This window comes from Leucoraja erinacea, chromosome 8, assembly GCF_028641065.1.
Source record: "Leucoraja erinacea ecotype New England chromosome 8, Leri_hhj_1, whole genome shotgun sequence".
NCBI classification, from domain to species: domain Eukaryota; kingdom Metazoa; phylum Chordata; class Chondrichthyes; order Rajiformes; family Rajidae; genus Leucoraja; species Leucoraja erinaceus.
The window spans coordinates 11,447,022-11,468,375 of NC_073384.1; the positions used below are offsets into that span (position 1 = coordinate 11,447,022).

A 21,354-nucleotide genomic window follows, 5' to 3' on the forward strand; every position below is an offset into this window, starting at 1 on the left:
GTATCAAAAAAAGGTTTCATTTGTTGTTTTAAATATTGATAGCCTTGTAAGTCATTTAAAATATGTGTATTAAACCTCCAAAAATATTTTTACCAGGCATTCCCTCAAATTTTACTGAAAATGTCAACGGAGAGTGATCTGAGATACTAATAATGTGGTATGTTGGATTGATTGTATATGGCATTAATTTCATATCCACTAAAAAATAATCAATTCTTGAATAAGTTTTATGTACCGAAGAGTAAAACGAATAGTCCCTTCCAACTGAATTAGCAGATCTCTATACATCTTATATTATATGTTATATTATATTATATCTATTATATTAGTATTTTTTATATATGTATTTAGAAGTTCACTAGTCTTAGATTTTAAATTACTCCTCCTTTGTTTTGCTGATTTATCTAGATATGAATCTAAAACACAGTTGAAGTCACATTTTGGTAATTAAACTCTGATATTATATCTAAAATTTTATCAAAAAATTGGGGTTGTCAAAATTCGGAGCATAAATATTTATCATAGTTAGTGGGGTTGCGTAAATTTCTCCCGAAACTATAATATACCTTCCCTCTTTATCTGATATAGTATTCTTTAATTTAAAAGGAATGCCTTTTCGAATAAGAATAGCCGTACCTCTAGATTTAGAAGTAAATGAGGAGTAGTATGTTTGACCTATCCACTTCGCCATTAATCTCATTTGTGTTTGTTGTTTCATGCGAGTTTCCTGCAAAAACATTATGTCGCTTTTCAAAGATTTTAGTTGAACAAAAATTTTACCCCTCTTAATTGGTTCATTGGCACCCCTTATATTCCAACTACAAAATGTAATTCCTCCATTCTTTGTCTATCATCTTGCATTGTAAATCAAGATAGTATTCCTGAATCATATGGTGCAACCAAATACCACAGAATTCTGGGAGTTGGGTGGTCATCCCAAGTTATTAGATTTATATTGCATCTCCTTCTTATATAGTGTCTTAAAAAAAAGAATGAAAAAATGTGATATACAATTAATTACCAAAAAAATAAACAAATAAAAGTCTTGATTGTGCTTAATAAAAAAAGTGCTATTAAGGTATCTAAGAAAAGATACCTTAAAGACGAATAGCCATCGATGATGGCAAAACATTTATAGACTTCCGTTGATGTTGTTATACATTGAGCTCCTCCCCCTTAGTAGAGCCTCATAAAAAGTTACAGACCGTTTCATATTTCTTTTCTTATATGAATTTATCAAACTAGCACCGGTGAAAACCGAAAAAAATCAGGAAGACATAAGAAGTAAAAAAACAAACATGACACAGCATATACACAGTTATATAAGTATATATGCCTTTCCAATTTATCTAATCTTAATCTAATCTAAACTTTACCATATATCTCCACCCAGGATTCTTACATAATATCCTATTATGTCGCGCCTCTCCTACCATCCGGGAGGCGCTACAGGTCTCTCCGTTGCCGAACCAGCAGGTCGAGGAACAGCTTCTTTCCGGCCGCTGTCACTCTACTAAACAACGTACCTCGGTGACTGCCAATCACCCCCCCCCCCGGACACTTATTATTTTTTTTTTAATTCAAATCGTTTGCTATGTCGCTCTTCAAGGGAGATGCTAAATGCATTTCGTTGTCTCTGTACTGTACACTGACAATGACAATTAAAATTGAATCTGAATCTGAATCTGAATCTGAATCTGATTCTCTAACTACCATACAAGCAGGTACCAAGGGGTTAAACACCATGCATGCAGGTACCAAGGGGTTAACTACCATACAAGCAGGTACCAAGGGGTTAAACTTTGAGCTTTTCGTTCAAGGTGAAACATGGCCAGCACTCTCAAAAACAGATTCCAGACAGATAAGCTTCGTCTCTCTCTCTGGAAAGTTCCACCATCTTAACCAGTTCAAAACTCTATCATAAGAATTAAAATGTTCAATCTTCATCCTTGTCGACAGCTTCCCCCGATGTTTTCTTTACGATATCCTCTGCATACTTAAAAGCTTTTTCGGGATCTGTAAATGAGCGTTCAGTGCTGTTATAAGAAATCTTCATTCTGCCAGGAAAAACGACCCCTTATGTCACCCCGGGGACGTCCTTCAGAGTGTGTCTTTCCTGTGTGAACAATTTCATTCTCCGGACGACCTCCGGTGGGTAATCACGGAAAATTTGAATATTATCCCCACGGTATGTCAGATTCTTCCCATGGGTAATCTTTCTCAATATAAATTCCACTGAAGAGATATCACGTAATTTCACAATTATCTGCCTTGAATAATTTGTCCCTCTTGCAACACGCCCAACTCGGTGAGCTACGTCTATTCTTGGTTCTTCCGACAGGTCAAAAACATCGTTGAGTAAATCAGTAACGAAAGTACATGCTTGAGATTCATGTCCCTCTCGTCCTTCTTCCACTCCAAGAATTCTCAGGTTTTGTCTTCTAGATCTTGCCTCTAAGTCCAGACATTTGTCAGTCATTCTTCCAAGTTTTTCCTCTTCAGTTATCTGTGATTTTATCAAACTTCTTATTTCCGTGACCATCCCTTTTATCTCATTCTCCATCTCTTCCATTATTTCATCCAGTTTGCCGATTTCATCCTTCACATCTTTAAATTTCTTGTTATAGTCATTTTCGATTCCACCGTCTTAAGAGCATTGAGCTCCAGGTTGTTGCAATGGCACCAGGATGCCAGCTGTGTCTGTAGGCAGACTACTCCACATCAGGATCAGTCCAATCAGGGTTGAGTCATCCGCAAACTTGAGAATCTTGACAGAGGAGTCTGTGGAGGTGCAGTCGTTGGTGTAAAGAGGGTAATGGAGAGGGGACAGTACGCAGCCTTGCGGTGCTCCTATGCCGAGGGTCTGCGAGTCTGAGATGTGCTTTCCCAGCCTCACATGCTGCTTGCTGTCTGTCAGGAAGTTGATGATCCACTGACAGAGAGGGTCAGGCACAGTCAACTGGGAGAGTTTGGAGTGTAGTAGCTGTGGCACTATGGTGTTGAATGCAGAACTAAAATCCGCAAACAAAATCCTTGCATAAGTCCCCTGGAGGTCCAGGTGCTGGAGGATGAAGTGCAGGCCTATGTTGACTGAGTCATCCACTGATCTATTTGCCCGATATGCAAACTGCAGGGGTCCAGCAGGGGGTTTGTGGGCTTTTTTTCAGGTGGGCCAGCACAAGTCTTTCAAGGGTCTTCATGAACCTGTTAATATTGACTAAATTGGAGTTATTATAAAATGGAGGATCTTTGCATCTGCAGGGCCTGCTTGGTCTTTTTCTGTGTAAAGCTTCAAGCTGCGAGTCGGTGCCAGAAAGTCTAGGTCCTAGATTGATATGACAGATACGGTGAGGTCCAGATGTCCTCTCTATTGTTAAAATGTATGAGGACTTTGCAGAGAAGCTCAGAGGTGCTGCAGATGCATGATCAGGATTGGCCTGCTGCAGAAGGGTTGTAAATACTGGAAATAATGTTGCAAGGTTTGTGTTACTGTTTGATGATTGACTGAAGTGTAAAGCCTTGTTTGAATTATTTATACTCCCTGGGAGAATGTTGCAATACTTGATTAACTGACTTCTTTCCAGAAACTTCTAGGAGCATAATTACAGATTATCTAGGAGCATAATTACAATTACAGAGGTCCGTGCGACAGGCCTGTAATCCTTGACATTTTGGGTATTGGAACAATAGTGACAACTTTGGCGCAGGCACGGACAGTGCAGGTTTGCAGGGACCGATTGAAAATGGCTGTGTAGACTGGTGCCAGTTGTTCGGCACAGAGCTTGGGGGTAAAGGGGGAAAGATTGTCCGGTCCTGGAGATTTCCGGCTTTTCTGTCTCCTGAATAGCTTTTCCACCTTCACAATTGCTATTGTTAGTGATGGAGAAGTGGCCAGGCTGATGTTGGGCAGCAAGGAGGAGCTGGGTAGTGAACGAGGGCCCAGTGTTTGCAGGCTGGAGTCAGGCCTGTGTTTCTGCTTTGAAGGAAATGACCTGAAATTCGAGAAATTCTGGGTGACTTCGGGTAATTTTACGGAAATTAAATCATTTCTGGAAATTTCCTGACACAGATGCCCGGTGTGCTTTCCCCAACTGCGCACGTGCGGGTACCGGGCCCACTGCGCACGTGCAGGGAGACAGGAAGGGTTACTACCCGGCCCGGGGGATGATTTTGGGGGGAAAAAATGTATATTTACGACCATCCGCGCCTGCGCAGTTGGGAGAGGCCGGTCAACCGCGTCACAATTGATAATGGCGCTGGTGACATGGTAAGGACACAAGTGATGCCGTCTCCACGCGCGTGCGCAGTGGGCCCGGTATCTGCGCATGTGTAGTTGGGGTAGGCTTACCAGGCCGGTAAATACCATCAAATTCCAGGAAACTTTTATTCAGGATTTTATTTTTATTTTTTTAATTTGAGGTGTGGAAGCACTGAGTCAGGCTGTAATTGGGTGTGAAGTGATGATTGGGGAGGAGTGGGTGGGGAGGGAGGGAGGGAGGGGGGGTACCTGGGTTATGTTTCTGTCTATCGAACCTGCAGTGGAACTCGTTCTGGTCGTTGGTCAGCTGATGATTGTTCAAGGAGCGGAGGCGATTTCCACTTGTAGCTTGTGATTTCTTGCAAGCACTTCCACACTGAAGAAGATGCATTAGCTGAGAACTTGGACCTCAACTTCTCAGAGTACCTTTCCTTGGCAGCTCTGATTCCTTTTCTCAGCTTGCACTTGGCCTGCCTGTTGAGGTCTGCATCCCTGCTCCTGTAGGCCTCATCTTTAGACTGGCAGAACTGTCTGAGTTCTGCTGTAAACCAAGGTTTGTCATTGTTGAACCTGATCCGGGTCCTAGTGGGAATGCAACTGTCCTCACAAAAGCTGACATATGATGTCAGAGTGTCTGTATATTCATCTAGGCTTATGGTTATCCCTGAACACATTCCAATCAGTGCTGTCAAAGCAGGGCTGTAGATTTTCAATGCCCTCGCTTGTTCACTTTTGCATTGTTCTGACCACAGGTTTAGCAGATTTTAGTTTCTGCCTGTAGGTCGGAATAAGGTGAACTAAACAATGATCAGAGAGTCCCAGAGCCACACGGGAAACAGAGCGATATGCGTTCCTGATTGTAGTATAACAATGATCGAGTGGTCTCTCCCCTCTGGTGGGGCAGGTAACATGATGTCTAATTTTGGAAACTCTCTGCTGAGGTTAGCTTTGTTAAAGTCCCCCAAAACAATGACCATTGAGTCCGGGAAGTCACTCTCTACTCTCATTACCTGGTCAGCGAGTAGCATTTGCGTCTGACATACGCAGGCTTCAGGGGGGGATGTAAACTCCAGCGAGGATAAAAGAGGTAAATTCCCGCGGAGAATAAAAGGGTTTGCAATTTATAAAAAAAGATTCCAGATTAGCTGAACAGAAGTTAGACAGTACCGTGATGTCACAGCACCAGCCCTGGTTAGTGTAGAAGCATATTCCACCGGCCTCTTGATTTCCCCGCTTTGCGGTCCGTTCTGTGTAGTTGAAAGCCAGTCAGTTGCAGCGCATTGTCCACGGCTGACTCACACAGTCAGGTCTCGGTGAAACACAGGGTAGTGGCTCAAGAGAAGTCCTTGTTTGTTTGGCACAGGAATTGCAGTTCGTCCACTTTGTTGTTGAGAAAACGTAGTTTTGCAAGGAATATACTCGGGAGCAGTGTGCGTAATCCTCGTCGCCGGCGTCGGGTGAGTGCTCCAGAGCACTCCTCCGTCTCCAGACCTTGAACACAGCCACGGCCCGGCCGACATGTATGTCCCAAACAATCCAGCGAGTGAGAGAAATCCAGAACAATGTTCGGAGGTACCGAATATCTAATGTTAATGAGTACCTCTCTCATGATAGTGATGTTTGTGGGATTTTCACAGACGACACAAACGAACAAACACAGACAAAACAGCAAGGAGCAGTACACCGTGGCAGCCATCGTCGGCGCCACCAGAATGAAGGAACTGGTTGGCATACAATAAGTGTTTTTACACATGACAATAAACTATACTAAACTAAACTAAACTATGTGCTGGAGGAACTCAGTGGGTCAGGCCAGCAACTGGCAAGGGATTGGATAGGCAACGTCTCATGTTGGGAACCTTTATCTGAAACAAAGATTGGGAGCCATCTGTAGTAGGAATGAGGCATTGATTATGAAAAAAAGGGGCCCATAGACCCACCTCCCCTATAAAATGAGAGCAAAGAGGCAGAGCAATGCAGATTCGAGACTTAACCTTAAGGGCCTGTCTGTCCCACTTTCCCAAGTTATTCACGAATTCTCTCGAGTTTTCAAACTCACAGAATGTTCATAACGTTCGTAGGAGGCCATAGGAGTCTGTGGATATATCGTAGCTGCTCGTTATGCCTGCTGTAGGTACTCGGGGCTATTTTTTTACTCGTAGACATTTTTCATCAGGCTGGAAAAAACGTCCCAACTTACCTGAGTCGGGACGTTTTCTTACCCCGGGTACCTACGGCTGGCATAACGAGCCGCTACGATATATCCACGGACTCCGACGGCTTCCTACGGACTCGTTACGAACATTCTGCGAGTTTGAAAACTCGGGAAAATTCGTGAATAACTCGGGAAAGTGTGATAGGCCCTTTGAGACTGCACTTCAAGGACTGTTTCAGATACATCCAACACAATAAAAATAATCAAAAGCTATAAAAAGAACTTCTAAATATTTATTCTGTAATAAAATCTTTAAAGTACATAAAACCAGCCACATTTAAACATTTCAAAATACTCCAACTTTAGAAATAGTTTAAAAAATGGAAATTAAGACATACTTACCTGAGTCCAGCCTAGTCCTTTGAAATGAACAGGACAGCCTTGTTTCATCTACAAATGTTAGCTTGCACAGAAATCCAAAAGTTGTTGGGGTGATTCATGGCCTTTCCCCCATATACCTGTTCCATCAAAGATGGACACAAATGCTGGAGTAACTCAGCAGGACAGGCAGCATCTCTGGGGAGAAGGAATGGGTGACATGTCGGGTCGAGACCTTTCTTCAGACTCGAAATGTCACCCATTCCTTCTCTCCAGAGATGCTGCCTGTCCCGTTGAGTTACTCCAGCATTTTGTGTCAATCTCTTTAAACCAGCATCTGCAGTTCTTTCCCACTTGTTCCATCAGATGATCCCGATGAAGGACATATTCTACTGTTCTCTCTCATCTATAACAGAGTAGCATTCACTTTGTATCTAGTAGCTAATAGGATTAAAGTAGCAAAATATTAAAAAATTATATTTCCTGAACATATCACTATGGTGAAAATGGATCATAAGCAAAAACATGATTCCAATTCTTAGATAATTCTAGAATGGAAGTTTGATAAAATCTGAATAAGAATCTTGAAAGCAATCTGAAGAAGGGTCCCAATCCTTGGATGGCAACCTTTTGAGCATTTGACGGCACTGGGCCTTTACTCCCTGGATTTTAGAAGAATGAGGGGGGACCTCATTGAAACTTACACAATAGTGAAAGGCTTGGATAGGGTGGATGTAGAGAGGATTTTTCCACTCGTGGGAGAGTCCAGGACTAGAGGTCATAGCCTTAAAATTAAAGGACGTTCCTTTCGGAAGGAGATGAGGAGGAATTTCGTTAGTTAGAGGCTGTTGAATCTGTGGAATTCTTTACCACAGAAGGCTATGGAGGGCAAGTCAAAAGGCAGGGGCAGATAGTTTCTTGCTTCGTACAAGTGTCAGGGGTTATGGGGAAAAGGCAGTAGAATGGGGTTAGGAGGGAGAGATAGAACAGCCATGATTGAATGGCAGAGTAGACTTGATGGGCCGAATGGCCTAATTCTGCTCCTATCACTTATGACCTTATAACCTGAAACATCACTTATTCATGTTCACCAGAGATGCTGTCAGTCTCGTTGAATTACTCCAGCACTTGTGTCTTTCTTGATAAAAAATATTATTTTTTCATAATCATTGCCTTGTTGCAGGTCAGGAATATGCTATAATGGTCATTTTGAACCATTAACATCAGTAACAATTTTGGGGCGGGAGATTGCAACCTTCACGTGGTCCGCCCTGTTTCAACGAATGCAATCAACCTGGCGTGCACAATCAAATAAGATCAAATGGAACAAGTTGCCCTACAACTTTAGGCTGTGCACGCCACACGCAAGAAGAAGAAGAGTAACAATTTTGAAATACCCATTTGACTTCTCGATTCAACAACACGTCCTGCTTAATATCATTCAATTTTCCAAAACTCCACCCTGCTTAAACATCAATATGATGTGTTCTGGTTAAACAGACTTGGAATCTTAACTTGGAAACTGTAATTGTCATGAACTCAACCGACTTGTTTTGTGGTCGCCAATAGGAGGCTCAATAAAAGGACTTTTGTATGTTAACACAATCAGCCTTCATTCGAAAGGTCATTTTTTTATTGTTGAAACGTCTGCGTTTAGGTTTGTTGTCACTCTGCACATCTCGTATGTGTATGTGACAAATAAACTTGACTTGACTTGACTTGACTTGACTTGACTCCACCCTTTTCTGTAGAAGAGGTGGGTGCTCCACATGTGATAATGTTTCTGGCTGAATGCCAGCACCACCTGGGACACTAAATAGGACTTGAGTCAAGAGTGGTAATTGTTAAATGCATCAGAACTGGAACAATGACATTCCTACTTGCTACAGTTTTACCGGTACATTAGAAACATAGAAAATAGGTGCAGGTGTAGGCCATTCGGGCCAGCACCACCATTCGATATGATCATGGCTGATCATGCAAAATCAGTACCCCGTTCCTGCTTTCTCCCCATATCCCTTGATTCCTTTAGCCCTAAGAGCAAAAATCTAATGGGCCTGTCCCACTTAGGTGTTTTTTTAGGCAACTGCAGGTGACTAGTGACAGTCGCCGGCAGTTGCCTAAAAAAATCGCCAAGTGGGACAGACCCATAACTCTTGAAAACATCCAATGAATTGGCCTTGACTGCCTTCCGTGGCAGAGAATTCCACAGATTCGCAACTCTCTGGGTGAAAAAGTTTTTCCTCATCTCAGTCCCTAAATGGCCTACCTGTTATTCTTAAACCGTGACTCTTGGTTCTGGACTCTCCCACAATCGGGAACATTTTCCCTGCAACTAGACTGTCCAATCCTTTAAGAATTTAATACGTTTCTGTAAGATATCCTCTCATCTTTCTAAATTCCAGTGAATACAAGCCCAGTCGATTTATTCTTTCATCATATGTCTGTCCTGCCATCCCGGGAATTAACCTGGGAAATAACCTAACATTAAAAACAACATCACAACAAATAGCTGTTGTTTTATCAGATATTTTCAGTAAGCCAGACCATGATATAAGGCTGACTCCATCGTGGTCTACGCGATCTCCCAGTCGCCAAATATTTTAACCCCTCATAACCATTCCCACACTGACCTGCCTGTCCTGGCCCTCCTCCACTGTCAGAGTGAGGCCACACTCAAATTTGAGGAACAGCACACCTCATATTTCGCTTGAGCAGCTTACAGCCCAGAGATATGAACGTTGATATCTCTAATTTCAAGTAACTCCTGCAACTCCCTCCTAAAAGGGCTGTCTCACGTTGCGAGTTGACACAAGAGGTACCCCGAGTTAAAACTCGTGGTAATAACATACGATTAACGTACGAAACTCGTGGACGCATCTTAGAGACTCGTGGCGTTAACGGCAGGTACCCGTGAAACTTGTGAACTCTTGAAAAAAATCAAACGTGTTTAAAGTTTTTCACAAGTCAAATTTACCCTCTAACCCCCTCTCCCACCCTAGTCGTCCTGCTTGTTTCACTGTTCACAACGTTGTATCCCTCTCTCTTGCACATCTTCACCAGCCAACATTAGGTAATTCTTCCAGAGGTCATCTGTTATTGGCCCTGATTTGGTCTGTCCTTTATTCTCCACTAGTCCCCCCCCCCCCCCCCCCCCCCCCCCCCCCCCCCTAACCTCTAACCTTTTTTTCAGTCTGAAGAAGGGTTCCAACCAGGGATTTCACTCATTCTATTTCTCAAGAGATGCTGCCTGACCTGCCGAGTTACTCCAGCATTTTGTGTCTATCCATGATAGAAGGTGTGAAAATAATGTGTGCACCAATTGTTCTCTTAGTACTGTTCAAAGTACCCTTTACATTTCATTTGGTTGTATCAGTACAATCCAAAATGTAAAAATGTTAAATGAATATGTTATCTTATTCAGGGAGTCATATGATTTACAGCACAGAAAGAGGCCCTTCGGCCCATTGAGTGCATGCCAGCCATCAATTAATTCCACACTAATCCTATCCTAATGCACTTTATTCTCCTCACACTCTCTTCCGCTCCACCTTACAACCTACACCATCAAACCCCATCCCAGCGGAGTTCTACCACTCCCTACACACAATCACAATCACACCCACTTTATTAGCTTGTCTTGCAACATACGAGGAATTTAATTTGCAAAGTCATTCATGCAAATAAAAAGCAACAGAACACACAAAACACATTTTAACATAAACATCCACCTCTCCACATTCCTCTCTGTGATGCAAAGGCAAAAACAAGTTCAATCTCTTCCCTTTTCTCTCCCACAGTCAGAGGCCTCGAGCCCTCCATTGATGGGATGATCTTGACTACCGTAGCCAGCGGCGGGCCCTCCACGTCAGGGCGATCAGCTCCTGCATCGGGGGAATGTCAGATCCCTCGCGCCAGACGAATAAACCCCGCGTCGGGGCTGGTCGAACCTTCCGCGGCATTGGAGCTCCTGACATCCACGGCCTCTCCCGAGACTGCAAGCTCTCGATGTAGTCTGCAGGCCGTGGTTGGAGCGATCACTGGTAAGGGATCAGCTCCGATGTAAGTTCACGCCCCACGGTGGGGCCCAAGGTCAGTCCGAGGAGGCCTCCAGCTCCATTGATGGTAGGCCGCAGAGCGACCAGAGAATACGATCTGAAAATTAACCACATCTCCGACAAGGTAAGAAACTGAAAAAAAAGTTTCCCCCTCCCCTCCCCCCCTCCCCCTCCCCCTCCCCCCACAGAAAACAAACCGGAGACCATTTACACAGACATTTGACACAAACCAAAAGACAACTTTTTAAAAAAAAGACAAAATAACAAAAGGACTGTTGGCGGGGCTGCCAATCCTGCGGCGTCCCTGGTGGTAATTTACAATAGCCAAGTAACGTACCACTCAACATGTCTGCAATGTAGGAGAAATGTTGAAAACAGAAAGCCAACCTATGTGGTCACGGAGAGAACATGCAAACTCCACACAGCCAGCACTGAAGGTCAGGATTAAACCTGGGCAGTGACTATACTGGCTCTACCACTGTGCCATTATCATGGTAATGAAATGTACCAAACATAAGTCAGTATCTCAGATATTTCCTAAATAAAAACCCCGATTACGACACCATTACTTTCCAAATACTTTGATATTGTTGAAAATACTTCAACGGAGAAAACATTTAATGCTGGCAGAAATGGTGCAGATAGGGCATCCAGATTCTTCAATCTGTTATGAAACAGTCTATCAAAAGCTGTGCGGCATGGTGGCGCAGCGGCAGAGCCACTGCCTTACAGCGCCAGAGACCCGAGTTCGATCCTGACTACGGGTGCTTGTCTGTACGGAGTTTGTACGTTCACCCCGTGACCTAGGTGGGTTTTCTCCGAGATCTTCAGTTTCCTCCCACACTCCAAAGATGTGCAGGTTTGTAGGTTAATTGGCTTTGTATATATGTAAAATTGTCCCTCGTGTGTGCATGGTAGTGTTAGTGTGCGGGGATCGCTGGTCAGTCTGGACATGATGGGCCGAAGGGCCTGTTTCTGTGCTGTATCTCTAAACTAAACTAAAAAGCTGGCGGGAACAAAGCGAATCATGCCAGCAACTCCCTTCCAGGCTTTCAGCCGCAAGAGTGGCTGCAAGAACGTAAGACGTCGAGCCCCTAGAATGGAAGAGAAATGAAAAATAAGATTACGGACCTTAATTACACTCTACACAACCACTAACTGGAGTAGGACTTCTGGAAACAATCCCCTCCCTTACTTCATTTGCCAACAATGATGTACCACAGTTACTTCCACCTCTATTCCGCTATTCAAAGGAACTTAAAGGGGTGACATTCGAATTACCCCATACAAGCCAGGACAAGGGGTACGCTTAGATAAAAATCCTTTAAAACCGCAACAAGACACTCTCTGCCACAGAGGGTAGTTGAGGCTTCACTATAAAGGGAGTTAATGTGGCCCTTGTGGCTATAAATGGAGAGAAGGCAGGTACATACCACCATGATCATATTGAATGGCGGTGCAGGCTCGAAGGGCCGAATGGCCTACTCCTGCACCTAATTTCTATGTTTCTATGTTTCTATGTTTAACGTGATATTCGAATTACCATACAACCATACGAGAAAAAAACACACAACTACATAAAAGTTAACATAAACATCCACCACAGCGGATTCCCCACATTCCTCGCTGTGATGGAAGGCAAAAAAGTCCAAACTTCTTCCTCTTTATTCTCCCGCAGTTGGAGCAGTCGAACCATCCGCAGTCAGCAACTCCCGCAGCCGGCGGTTGAGCCCCGGCGCTGGGTGATCGAAACACCCGCGTCGGGGTGGTCAAAACGCCCACAGCTTGGAATTCCCAAAGTCGGTCTCTGACCAGAGACCGCGAGCTCCGTGATGTTAAGTCCGCAAGCACCCACGGCTCGAGCTCCGAGGTCAATCCCTGGGCAGTGGAGCTCTCAAAAGTCGGTCGCTAACAAAGTCCACCAACTCCTCGATGTTAGGCCGCAGTGAGGACGGAGATAAAATACAGGGAAAAAAATTTCATCGCGGCAGAGGTGAGATTAGAAAAAGGTTCCCCCCCCCACTCCCCAGATAAAACAAGCTAAAGAACACTAAAAACATACATTTAACAGATACAATTAAAACGCAAAGAAGGAAAAGAAAGACAGACTGTTGGCGAGGCAGCCATTTGTGTTTAATTCCTACACTCCTACACTCTGCATTTAATTAAATTCACATTCCTAAACTTCAAAATCTTGCATCCATACCCTCCCACTCTGACAAATGCTGCCTCAAAACAGCTTTGCAGAACGACTCACACGCTTGCCTCTCTCTCGCAGGAGATGTATGCCTAACATAGGAGATATCGGCTGGAATCAGCCATCTCCACAAACTACTCCAAATGCACTGAAACGTAAGCAAACCATCCTAAGCATCCTATCTGGGGCAAAAATCCCCAGCTCTGATGTCCCAGGCATCTGCTGGACAGGTCTATTGGCTGACACCAAAAGCAGATACTCTGGTGTGAGTTCTGTCATAAATTTACGTTCACAAATTATAGGAATGGAATTAGGTCATTTGGCCCATCAAGTCTACTCCGCCATTCAATCCCAGCTGATCTCGGTCTCCTAATCCAATTTTCCTGCCTTCTCCCCATAACCCTTGACAACCGTTCTAATTAATAACTTCTCTAGCTCTGCCATAAAAATACCCACTGACTTGGCCTCCACAGCCCTCTGCCGCAATGCGTTCCACAGATTAACTACCCTCTGACTAAAGAAGTTCCTCCTCACCTACTTTCTAAAGGAGTGCCCTTTAACTCTGAGGCTAGTCGTGGGAAGAACTGGATGATAAAATCCAACATCACCATTGAACCCTGGGTATCTCTGGCCCATGACTGCTCAATATGAAAATGGAGCATTTGTGTTTAAGAAGGAATGCAGATGCTGGAAAATTGAAGGTACACAAAATTGCTGGAAAAACTCAACGGGTGCAGCAGCATCTATGGAGCGAAAGAAATATGCAACGTTTAGGGCCGAAACCCTTCTTCAGACGATGGAGCATTCAGGATGGGTCTTGAGCTCATCAAGTCGATGCCTCAGGACCAGTCCCGCATAAGAGATGTAAGGGGCACACCACCTTCCGCTGACTGGCTAGCATGCAACAAAATGTTTTCACTGTACCATTGCATGTGACAATAAATAAATAAGCTCAACTAAATAAACAAGTATAAATAAATAAATTAAATAAATAGATAAATAAATAAACAAATAAATGGGTGAGTAAAAAAATAAATAAATAAATAAATAGATTGATAGATGGGTGGATAGATAAATAAATAAATAGGGGGCTCACAAATAACCAAGTGGGCCCTCCTGCATCATCTCGGGAACAGTCTGTGACTTTCCACATGGACTTCTTCAAGCCCCTCAGAATCCACAGAATCAGAGTGGAAGCAAGTCATCCGTAATCCCATGAGATTGGCTGAGAAGGAGAAACATTCATAAAACCAGGTCTACATGGGAGTGTGTAATTCTTCATTGCCTCTACTTCCAGAGAAAATTAAATAATTTGGTTGTTGAAAATCATCTTTCTCTCCATATATGCATATAGAGTCATGGAGTCATGAACGTGTACAGTGTTGAAACATGCCCTTTGGCCCAACTCGATCATGCCAACCACAATGCCCCATCTACAGTGGTCCCATTTCCCCACATTTGCCCAATATCCCTCTAAGCCTTTCCTATTCATGTACATGTCCAAGTGTCTTGTACATGCCATTCTTGTATCTGCCTCAACTACCTCTTCTGGCAGCTCATTCCATATACCCACCACCCTCTGGTTGAAAAAGTTACCCTTCAGTTTTGTCTTAAATCTTGTCTCCCTCATCTTGAACATGTGCCCCCTTGTTTTTGATTCCCCCACCCTGGGTAATAAATCTATGTGCATTCATTACGTATATTCCCCTCATGTATTCCTCTCATATTGTAGAAAAATAAATGGGTTTTTTTCAGTTCTCAAGATCATAGAGTCTTACAGCGTGGAAACAGGCCCTTCACCCAACTTGCCCACACAGACCAAGATGTCCCAACTACTCTAGTCCCACCTGCCTGTGTTTGGTCCATACCCCTCTAAACTTGTCCTGTCCACATACCAGTCTAATTGTTTCTTAAACCTTACGATCGTACCTGCCTCAACCACCTCCTCCAGCAGCTCATCCCAAACACCCACCACCCTTTGTGTGAAAAAGTTGCCCCTCAGGTTCTGGTTAAATTTGTCTTCCCTCATCTTAAACCTATGTCCTCTGGTTCTCGATTCCCTTACTTTGGGCAAGAGACGCAGTGCGCCTACCCAATCTATTCCTCTCATGATTTTGTACATGATCATGTTGAGACAAACTAAACGCAACTGAGTTTTTGTTTGTATTGAGCAGCAACACTACAATGAATATGAACTTTCTGCTGAAGCATTATCTCTCTCTATATAGCTTTGCTTGAACAGTAAAACATTTACATTCACTATTCAAACATACATTCTTTTCTCTCCCACGTCAGACTTTCTTTCAATCCATTTGACAATATCTCTAGGTTTTAGGTGTTTAAGTGTTGTATGAATGTTTTCACATATTATTGGAACTGAAGTCAAATAAGACAGTTGATTTGGGATGCTTGTTATCATAAAAGCCACATGGTACTGTTTTGAAAAATGTAAGTGTGTTCTTCATGAATCTAAATCATTATTTACCTCTCTTATAATGTTGTACATTATATGTATTTAATAAATGTATTTAATAAATGTATTTTGTCATATGCCACGGTTTATACTACTGTACACTGCTTCTAATAAAAATATTAATTAAAAAAATAAAATTAAAAAGATAATGTCGTACATTGCAGCCATGGAGCACGGAAACCCATAAATCTGCACAGAAATAGGCCATTCGGCCCATTGAGTTTTTCCTTTCTGCATTCAGCCTCAATGCATGTGAAGAAATAGGATTACGTGCAGTCTAATAGATTTACAGTAGACAGTGACTCACCGTGTCTGACATATGTAGCACAAATACTATTGTGATGGCAGTAAGATAACATAACACATCTCACTCAATGTGTTTACTCATACAAGTGCCGACAGCAACAAAAGGACACACTAACACAGAAGGGCCTTCTCCCTGTAACCTTTGACACCAATCAAGAATCTATCGATCTCCACTTTAAAAATACCCAAAGACTTGGCCTCCACAGCCGTCTGTGGCGATGAATACCACAGATTCGCCACCCTCTGACAAAATAAATTTGTCCCTCCTGATCTCCATTCTAAAGGTACGTCCTTTGATTCTGAGGCCTTGCCCTTAGTTCCTAGACTCTCCCTCCTGGTCCCTGTAAGTTCAACCCCTCCCCCCCTTGCCCAACCTTCAAGTCTTGTCAGGGCATCCACAAGGCAGTGGTGGGCTCCATCTGCTGACAAAGAGGGCAGAGTGAAGTGGAGAGTAAGCACAGCTGTGTATGAAGGATTTGAGTGGGACCCCCCTTTCCTCTGCCCCCCAAGAGAGGTCACAATGTGTTTGTTCAGCTTCCTTTTCTCACATGCTTTATTCTTCCCCTATGTGGAATATAATTGGAATTTCTGCCACAAAGGCATTCAAAGCCATTCACAGACGCTGTTTTCAAGAGAGAGTTAGATTTAAGTACTGCTTAGGGCTAACGGATCAAAGATCATGGGGGGACCTCAGCCAGTGTGGCCCGGGATACTTGAATTTGGAATGATCAGTTATTTTAAAAAACATAATTTAATTGTGAAATGGTCATGTTCATACTGGCTCGTTGGGCAGAATGGCCTTCTCCTCAAGTCACTCCGCCATTTTCTATGTTGCTCTATCTTTCCCCTTCAACCCATATCCCTCCCTCTGGCTCGCCATTTTTCTCCCTTTCTTTGCCAATCTGACTCCCTTTTGTCTACTTTTCGTCCTAGTTTTTAGTTTAGTTTAGTTTTGGGATACAGTGCGGAAACAGCCCCTTAGCCCACCGGGTCCGCACCAACCTGTGATCCCCGCACATTAACACTATCCCTACACCCACTCGGGACAATTTTTACATTTACCAAGCCAATTAATCTACAGACCTATACGTGGGAGGAAACCGAAGATGTTTGTGAAAACCCACGCGGTCACAGGAGAATGTCCAAACTCTGTATAGACAAGTGTCCGTAGTCGAGATCGAACCCGGGTCTCAGGCGCTGTGAGACATTACGCCACAGTGGCGCCCCCATAATTAAACTAGTTTCGCACAACCTTTTGTGCTTGTGGTTTTATGACCACCATGCCCAGCACCTGACGACTACGCACAAATTGATGATGTAGAGAATTTGGTTCTCTGCTGCAAGACTGAGGAGAGGAATTTGTTTGGTCTGACATGTTTGGTCACATTCTACCTCCGTCAGCATAGGAATCACATTACAATGCAAGTCTCATCATAACTGTAACCTGATTCAGCCGTGCTACTCCAGCGATTCACACCATATTAGTGCTTGGTGTTCAGCAACTATTCAATCACTCAACACAACGCAACCCCTTTGTCATCCCTGTTATCATAATTTTACTAAGAACTTGATATGAACCGTGACTTGAAGGAAATTTGTCCCCCTGCCAAGATTTTAATGTGCTTGAATAGTCATGTACTCTGGTACATGCGATCCTGTACTGAGATTGTTTCCTTGTCTTACCACAAATACTTACAAATCTGTGTTGATATTTGGGTGGACTTCTAGAAGGTGCTTTCGACAAGGTAACCCAGATGCTACTTATACACTGAGATTAGTATACAAACTTAAAGCACACGGTATTGGGGGAGTTCAGTATTGATGTGGATACGAGAACTCCGGCTGGCAGTCAGGAAGCAATGAGTAGGAGTAAACGGGCCCTCTGTCACAATGGCAGTGTACAGTGACTAGTGGGATACCGCAAGGAACAGGTCAGTGTCTGGGACCTCAGTGCTATTTAACGATATATATTATCGAATGATTTGAGACGAGGGTTCATTGAATGCAACAATCTCCAAAAATTTGCGGATGACCATTCGAAGCTGGGGGTGCAGTGTTAGCTGTGAGGAAGATGCTAGGAGGCTGCAAGGTGACTTGGATAGGCTGGGTGAGTGCGCTAATGATTCTGATGGCAGATGCATGTATAATGTGGATAAAGGATGTGAGGTTCATATTCCCCACTTTGGGAGTGGCAAAAACAGGAAAGTAGATTATTATCTGAATGGTGGAAAAGCAGGAACGGGGTACTGATTTTGGATGATCAGATAATCAGGCCAAATGAAAGGGGGTCTACTTTTCGTCCTAGTTTTTAGAGTTTAGTTTTTGGGATACAGTGCAACGAGACCTGGTCCGTGTCATGGCACACCAGTCCCACTCGGGAAAAGTAGGCAATTAATCAGGGAGGAAACCAGCAGGCAGTGTACAAACTCTGTATAGACAGAAGGGGTCGAAGGTGCTGTATGTTGCCACCCCCCATAATTAAACTAGTTTTGCACAACCTCATAGCAAAAGGATTTGAGTATAGGCAGCAGGAGAGGTTTTGTTTGGTCTACTGCACATTCTACCTGTACAGGGTCTTACAATGGTGAACCTGACCACACACTGGAGTATTGCATACAGTTTTGTCATCCCTGTTATCTAATTTTACTAAGAAATTGAATCTGAGGAAAGACATTCTTGCATGTACTCTGGTAGAGGGAGTACAGAGAAGGTTCACCAAACTGATTCCAGGGATGTCAGGACTTTCATATGAAGAAAGACTGGATAGACTCGGTTTGTACTCGCTAGAATTTAGAAGATTGATGGGGGATCTTATAGAAATTCTTAAGGGGTTGGACAGGCTAGATGCAGGAAGATTGTTCCCGATGTTGGGGAAGTCCAGAACAAGGGTGTCACAGTTTAAGGATGCAGGCGCAGCAAAGGAGAATTCATCTTTGAGTAGGACCGAGATGAGGAAAACCACACCTGGAGTATCACTCCTAATCTGAGGAAAGACAGAGAGTGGTGAATCTCTGGAATTCTCTCCCGCAGAAGGTAGTTCATTGGCTATATTTAAGAGGGAGTTAGATGTGGCCCTTGTGGCTAAAGGGATCAGGGGGTATGGAGAGAAGGCAGGTACAGGATACTGAGTTGGATGATCAGCCATGATCATATTGAATGGCGGTGCAGACTCGAAGGGCCGAATGGCGTACTCCTGCACCTATTTTCTATGTTTCTATGTTTCTATGTTACTAATTTTGACATTGATAATTCATAAAACCATAGGATCATAAGTGATAGTAGAATTAGGTCATTCAACCGATCAAGTCTACTCCGCCATTCAATCATGGCTGATCCATCTCTCCCTCCTAACCCCATTATCCTGCCTTCTCCCCATCACCTCTGACACCCGTATTAATCACCACCATCTCTGCTTTAAACATACCCACTGACTTTGCCTCCACAGCATTCAGTAGCAAAGAATTCCACAGATTCACCACCCTCTGACTGAAGAAATTTCTCCTCATCTCCTTCCTAAAAGAACGTTGTTTAATTCTGAGGATATGACCTCTGGTCCAAGACTCTCCCAGTAGTGGATACATCCTCATTGGATGCCAACATAATTGGTAAATTGTTGTAGACTGCAGCTACTCTGCAACTGAGAATGTTTATAGTGCTTAATATGGGAGACCAATACTAATGCTACTAATGTACGCACAATACTATGAGATTACAAATAACTCAAGATTGTATTCATTCTGCAATCATTTTTCATAAGCTGATAACATCTGAGAGAAGCCGTCCTCACACTACAATAGCAGGCAGTTAGTATCATCAGAGTGAGAGTATTTTTCACGCAAACACAAAATATTATGTCGGGCAGATTTAACAAGAGCAATTGTTTAATTGTTATTCACTGAAGCAGATGCACACTGATTATGGGGTCAGAAGCCCAACGTGTATTGAGACTTCTAAAGGCAGGGCATTTTGAAGACGGAATAATAATTTAGAGTCAAGTATGCAAACATCAATCCTCATTGAAGATGTATCCCACTTGCACAAAAGGACATCATCAATCATGTATGACTTTGGCAGTAGAAATTCCACCTTGTATATTTTTCCAGTTTATCAGTAGTTTCAACAACTCGATCAAAGTCCTATTCATCATTTACTGCCACGCGGTGATGCAAGTCAGCTTCAAGAAAATATATACCCTTATTAGGGAATGCACACACCAATTGTTGACCCTATCAGTGGAACTCAGAGATATGATCACTTCAAATTATTTCAACAGTTCACTAAGTTCTATCTGTAACATCCACAATAGGCACCATAGAGTCATACTGTGCGGAAATCGGCACTTCGGCCCAACTTGTTCATGCCGACCAAGTTGCCCCATCTACAATTGTCCCATTTGCTTGTGTTTGGCCCATATCCCTCTAAACCAGTGGTTCCCAACCTTTTTTTGGCCATGCCGCACCTAATCACCTCTAAAATCCTGATGCCCCCCCCCCCCTTGCTTTCCCTTGAGAGAAAACGGAGGAAATAGATATTATAAGGGTAACTTAGCAAAAGCTCTTTGAATCGCATTTCTAAATCCAATTCAATAAATAAGGTTCTCCCATGACCTCGCGCGCTTCGTGCGACGTGCATGAAGAGCGATGGCGCGGTGATTATGTAATAACAACACAATAAAGACCTTTTTTCCCCAAAAAAAATTATTTACTCAAAATAACATCTGAAACATAAACTACATACGTTTACCTGATGGAAAATCCAAAAAAATAAAAATTGAAAATTTGGACCCAGACCTCCTCAGTCGCGCACAATTGCCCCCCTTAAAAATCAAATTGCCCCCCTGTGGGGCGTACGCCCCACGTTGAGAACCACTGCTCTAAACCTTTCCATCGATATAACTGTCTGAAGAAGGGTCTCGACCCTTAACATCACCCAATCCTTCTCTCCAGAGATGCTGCCTATCCCGCTGAGTTAATCCAGCATTTTGTATCTGTCTTCGATTTAAACCAGCATCTGCAGTTCCTTCCTACACGTTATACAGGGTAACAGTCCAAATGTATTTTAATTAGTATTATATCACCTGCCTCAGCTACCTGCTCTGGCAACTCGTTTCATATACACACCATCCTCAGTGTGAAAAGGTTGCGTCTCAGGTTCCTATTAAATCATTCCCATCTCACTTTAAACCTATGTCCTCTGGTTCTTGATTCCCCTACTGCATAGAAACATTGAAAATAGGTGCAGGAGGAGGCCATTCAGCCCTTCGAGCCAGCACTGCCATTCAATATGATCATGGCTGATCGTCCCTATCAATAACCCGTGCCTGCCTTCTCATAGAAACATGGAAACATTGAAAATAGGTGCAGGAGGAGGCCGTTCGGCCCTTCGAGCCAGCACCTCCACTCATTGTGATCATGGCTGATTGTCCCTATCAATAACCCGTGCCTGCCTTCTCATAGAAACATAGAAAATAGGTGCAGGAGTAGGCCATTCGGCCCTTCGAGCCTGCACCGCCATTCAATATGATCATGG

At 43.4% G+C, this 21,354-nt stretch overlaps 1 long non-coding RNA gene across 3 annotated transcripts in view; it reads left to right on the forward strand.

Annotated features, from left to right (window-relative positions):
* The window catches only part of LOC129699311 (uncharacterized), an 80,119-nt gene that overhangs the window by 36,032 nt on the left and 22,733 nt on the right, over positions 1–21,354 (forward strand). Inside the window, exons 2-3 of one of the 3 annotated variants that reach the window (XR_008723824.1) lie at positions 10,592–10,973; positions 12,528–14,027. The exons of 1 other annotated variant lie outside the window; for it this stretch is intronic. This is a non-coding gene — a long non-coding RNA (uncharacterized LOC129699311). Of the gene's footprint in view, positions 1–10,591; positions 10,974–12,527; positions 14,028–21,354 lie in introns of those variants that run through there. One more of the 3 variants, XR_008723823.1, reaches the window with a different exon arrangement.